Raw genomic sequence first — 5,607 nt, 5'->3', positions numbered from 1 at the left:
CGGTCCACGTGACATCTATTAATTCTCTAATCTTAAAGAACTATGAGTTATTGATAATAAGCATACTACGAAACTAAGCAGTCACCTATACATTTGTGTATTCTTTTGAACCATCCTCTTAAATTTTCCAGTTTTAGTTTATTATTAGATGTTTTAGACAGTTTCTAGCGGTCCAGGTGACGTCTATTAATTCTCTAATCTTAAAGAACTTTGAGTTATTGCTAATAAGCCTACTACGAAACTAAGCATCTACCTATGCTTTTGTGTATTCTTTTGGACCACCCTCTTAAATTTATCAGTTTTAGTATATTATTCGATTTTTTAAAGAGTTTCTTGCGGTCCAGGTGACATCTATTAATTCTCTAATCTTAAAGAACTATGAGTTATATATAATAAGCCTACAACAAAATTAAGCAGCTGCTTATACTTTTGTGTATTATTTTGAACCATCCTAATAAATTTACCAGTTTTAGTTTATTATTAGATGTTTTAAACAATTTCTAGCATTCCAGGTGACATCTATTAATTCTTTAATCTTAATGAACTATGAGTTATTGATAATAAGCCTACTACGAAACTAAGCCGTTACGTATACTTTTATGTATTCCTTTGAACGATCCTCTTAAATTTACCAGTTTTAGTACATTATTAGATGTTTTAAACAGTTTCTTGTGGTCCAGGTGACATCCATTAATTCTCTAATCTTGAATAACTATGAGTTATTGATAATAAGCATACTACGAAACTAAGCAGTCACCTATACATTCGTGTATTCTTTTGAACCATCCTCTTAAATTTACCAGTTTTAGTATATTATTAGATGTTTTAAACAGTTTCTAGCGGTCCAAGTGACAACTATTAATTCTCTTATCTTAAAGAACTATGAGTTATTGATAATAAGCCTACTACGAAACTAAGCAGTCACCTATACTTTTGTGTATTATTTTGAATCATCCTCTTAAATTTACCAGTTTTAGTATATTATTAGATGTTTTAAACAGTTTCTAGCGGTCCAAGTGACAACTATTAATTCTCTTATCTTAAAGAACTATGAGTTATTGATAATAAGCCTACTACGAAACTAAGCAGTCACCTATACTTTTGTGTATTCTTTTGAACCATCCTCTTAAATTTACCAGTTTTAGTTTATTATTAGATGTTTTAAATAGTTTTTAGCAGTCCAGGTGACATCTATTAATTCTTTAATCTTAATGAACTGTGAGTTATTGATAATAAGCCTACTACGAAACTAAGGAGCTAGCTATACTTTTGTGTATTCTTTTGAACCATCCTCTTAAATTTCCCAGTTTTAGAATATTATTAGATGTTTTAAGCAGTTTCTTGCGGTCCACGTGACATCTATTAATTCTCTAATCTTACAGAACTATGAGTTATTGATAATAAGCATACTACGAAACTAAGCAGTCACCTATACTTTTGTGTATTCTTTTGAACCATCCTCTTAAATTTACCAGTTTTAGAATATTATTAGATGTTTTAAACATTTTCTTGCGGTCCACGTGACATCTATTAATTCTCTAATCTTACTGAACTATGAGTTATTGATAATAAGCATACTACGAAACTAAGCAGTCACCTATACTTTTGTGTATTCTTTTGAACCATCCTCTTAAATTTACCAATTTTAGTTTATTATTAGATGTTTTAAACAGTTTCTAGCAGTCCAGGTGACATCTATTAATTCTTTAATCTTAATGAACTGTGAGTTATTGATAATAAGCCTACTACGAAACTAAGGAGCTAGCTATACTTTTGTGTATTCTTTTGAACCATCCTCTTAAATTTACCAGTTTCAGTATATTATTAGATGTTTTAAACAGTTTATAGCGGTCCAAGTGACAACTATTAATTCTCTTATCTTAAAGAACTATGAGTTATTGATAATAAGCCTACTACGAAACTAAGCAGTCACCTATACTTTTGTGTATTCTTTTGAACCATCCTCTTAAATTTACCAGTTTTAGTTTATTATTAGATGTTTTAAATAGTTTTTAGCAGTCCAGGTGACATCTATTAATTCTTTAATCTTAATGAACTGTGAGTTATTGATAATAAGCCTACTACGAAACTAAGGAGCTAGCTATACTTTTGTGTATTCTTTTGAACCATCCTCTTAAATTTCCCAGTTTTAGAATATTATTAGACGTTTGAAATAATATCTAGCGGTCCAGGTGACATCTATTAATTCTTTAATCTTACTGAACTATGAGTTATTGATAATAAGGCTACTACGAAACTAAGCCGTTACCTATACTTTTGTTTATTCTTTTGAACCATCCTCTTAACTTTACCATTTTTAGAATATTATTAGATGTTTTAAGCAGTTTCTTGCGGTCCACGTGACATCTATTAATTCTCTAATCTTAAAGAACTATGAGTTATTGATAATAAGCATACTACGAAACTAAGCATCTACCTATACTTTTGTGTATTCTTTTGAACCATCCTCTTAAATTTTCAAGTTTTAGTTTATTATTAGATGTTTTAGACAGTTTCTAGCGGTCCAGGTGACGTCTATTAATTCTCTAATCTTAAAGAACTATGAGTTATTGCTAATAAGCCTACTACGAAACTAAGCATCTACCTATACTTTTGTGTATTCTTTTGGACCACCCTCTTAAATTTATCAGTTTTAGTATATTATTCGATTTTTTAAAGAGTTTCTTGCGGTCCAGGTGACATCTATTAATTCTCTAATCTTAAAGAACTATGAGTTATATATAATAAGCCTACAACAAAATTAAGCAGCTGCTTATACTTTTGTGTATTATTTTGAACCATCCTAATAAATTTACCAGTTTTAGTTTATTATTAGATGTTTTAAACAGTTTCTAGCAGTCCAGGTGACATCTATTAATTCTTTAATCTTAATGAACTGTGAGTTATTGATAATAAGCCTACTACGAAACTAAGGATCTAGCTATACTTTTGTGTACTCTTTTGAACCATCCTCTTAAATTTCCCAGTTTTAGAATATTATTAGACATTTGAAATAATATCTAGCGGTCTAGGTGACATATATTAAATCTTTAATCTTAATGAACTATGAGTTATTAATAATAAGCCTACTAGGAAACTAAGCCGTTACCTATACTTTTGTGTATTCTTTTGAACCATCCTATTAAATTTACCAGTTTTAGGATATTATTAGAAGTCTTAAATAATATCTAACGGTCCAGGTGACATCCATTAATTCTCTAATCTTAAAGAACTATGAGTTATTGATAATAAGCCTACTACGAAACTAAGCAACTACCTATACTTTTGTGTATTCTTTTGAACCATCCTCTTAAATTTACCAGTTTTAGAATATTATTAGATGTTTTAAACATTTTCTTGCGGTCCACGTGACATCTATTAATTCTCTAATCTTACTGAACTATGAGTTATTGATAATAAGCATACTACGAAACTAAGCAGTCACCTATACTTTTGTGTATTCTTTTGAACCATCCTCTTAAATTTACCAGTTTTAGTTTATATTAGATGTTTTAAATAATTTCTAGCAGTCCAGGTGACATATATTAAATCTTTAATCTTAATGAACTATGAGTTATTGATAATAAGCCTACTAGGAAACTAAGCCGTTACCTATACTTTTGTGTATTCTTTTGAACCATCCTCTTAAATTTACCAGTTTTAGTTTATATTAGATGTTTTAAATAGTTTCTAGCAGTCCAGGTGACATATATTAATTCTCTAATCTTACAGAACTATGAGTTATTTTTAATAAGCATACTACGAAACTAAGCAGTCACCTATATTTTTGTGTATTCTTTTGAACCATCCTCTTAAATTTACCAGTTTTAGTTTATATTAGATGTTTTAAATAGTTTCTAGCAGTCCAGGTGACATCTATTAATTCTTTAATCTTAATGAACTGTGAGTTATTGATAATAAGCCTACTACGAAACTAAGGAGCTAGCTATACTTTTGTGTATTCTTTTGAACCATCCTCTTAAATTTACCAGTTTTAGTATATTATTAGATGTTTTAAACAGTTTCTAGCGGTCCAAGTGACAACTATTAATTCTCTTATCTTAAAGAACTATGAGTTATTGATAATAAGCCTACTACGAAACTAAGCAGTCACCTATACTTTTGTGTATTCTTTTGAACCATCCTCTTAAATTTACCAGTTTTAGTATATTATTAGATATTTTAAACAGTTTCTAGCGGTCCAAGTGACAACTATTAATTCTCTTATCTTAAAGAACTATGAGTTATTGATAATAAGCCTACTACGAAACTAAGCAGTCACCTATACTTTTGTATATTCTTTTGAACCATCCTCTTAAATTTACTAGTTTTAGTTTATTATTAGATGTTTTAAATAGTTTCTAGCAGTCCAGGTGACATCTATTAATTCTTTAATCTTAATGAACTGTGAGTTATTGATAATAAGCCTACTACGAAACTAAAGAGCTAGCTATACTTTTGTGTATTCTTTTGAACCATCCTCTTAAATTTCCCAGTTTTAGAATATTATTAGACGTTTGAAATAATATCTAGCGGTCCAGGTGACATCTATTAATTCTTTAATCTTACTGAACTATGAGTTATTGATAATAAGCCTACTACGAAACTAAGCCGTTACCTATACTTTTGTTTATTCTTTTGAACCATCCTCTTAACTTTACCATTTTTAGAATATTATTAGATGTTTTAAGCAGTTTCTTGCGGTCCACGTGACATCTATTAATTCTCTAATCTTAAAGAACTATGAGTTATTGATAATAAGCATACTACGAAACTAAGCAGTCACCTATACTTTTGTGTATTCTTTTGAACCATCCTCTTAAATTTTCCAGTTTTAGTTTATTATTAGATGTTTTAGACAGTTTCTAGCGGTCCAGGTGACGTCTATTAATTCTCTAATCTTAAAGAACTATGAGTTATTGCGTATAAGCCTACTACGAAACTAAGCATCTACCTATACTTTTGTGTATTCTTTTGGACCACCCTCTTAAATTTATCAGTTTTAGTATATTATTCGATTTTTTAAAGAGTTTCTTGCGGTCCAGGTGACATCTATTAATTCTCTAATCTTAAAGAACTATGAGTTATATATAATAAGCCTACAACAAAATTAAGCAGCTGCTTATACTTTTGTGTATTATTTTGAACCATCCTAATAAATTTACCAGTTTTAGTTTATTATTAGATGTTTTAAACAGTTTCTAGCAGTCCAGGTGACATCTATTAATTCTTTAATCTTAATGAACTGTGAGTTATTGATAATAAGCCTACTACGAAACTAAGGATCTAGCTATACTTTTGTGTACTCTTTTGAACCATCCTCTTAAATTTCCCAGTTTTAGAATATTATTAGACATTTGAAATAATATCTAGCGGTCTAGGTGACATATATTAAATCTTTAATCTTAATGAACTATGAGTTATTGATAATAAGCCTACTAGGAAACTAAGCCGTTACCTATACTTTTGTGTATTCTTTTGAACCATCCTATTAAATTTACCAGTTTTAGGATATTATTAGAAGTCTTAAATAATATCTAACGGTCCAGGTAACATCCATTAATTCTCTAATCTTAAAGAACTATGAGTTATTGATAATAAGCCTAC

Source organism: Papaver somniferum, chromosome 6 (assembly GCF_003573695.1).
Source record: "Papaver somniferum cultivar HN1 chromosome 6, ASM357369v1, whole genome shotgun sequence".
Classification (NCBI taxonomy): Eukaryota; Viridiplantae; Streptophyta; class Magnoliopsida; order Ranunculales; family Papaveraceae; genus Papaver; species Papaver somniferum.
Note: the sequence above shows the minus strand (reverse complement) of the source record.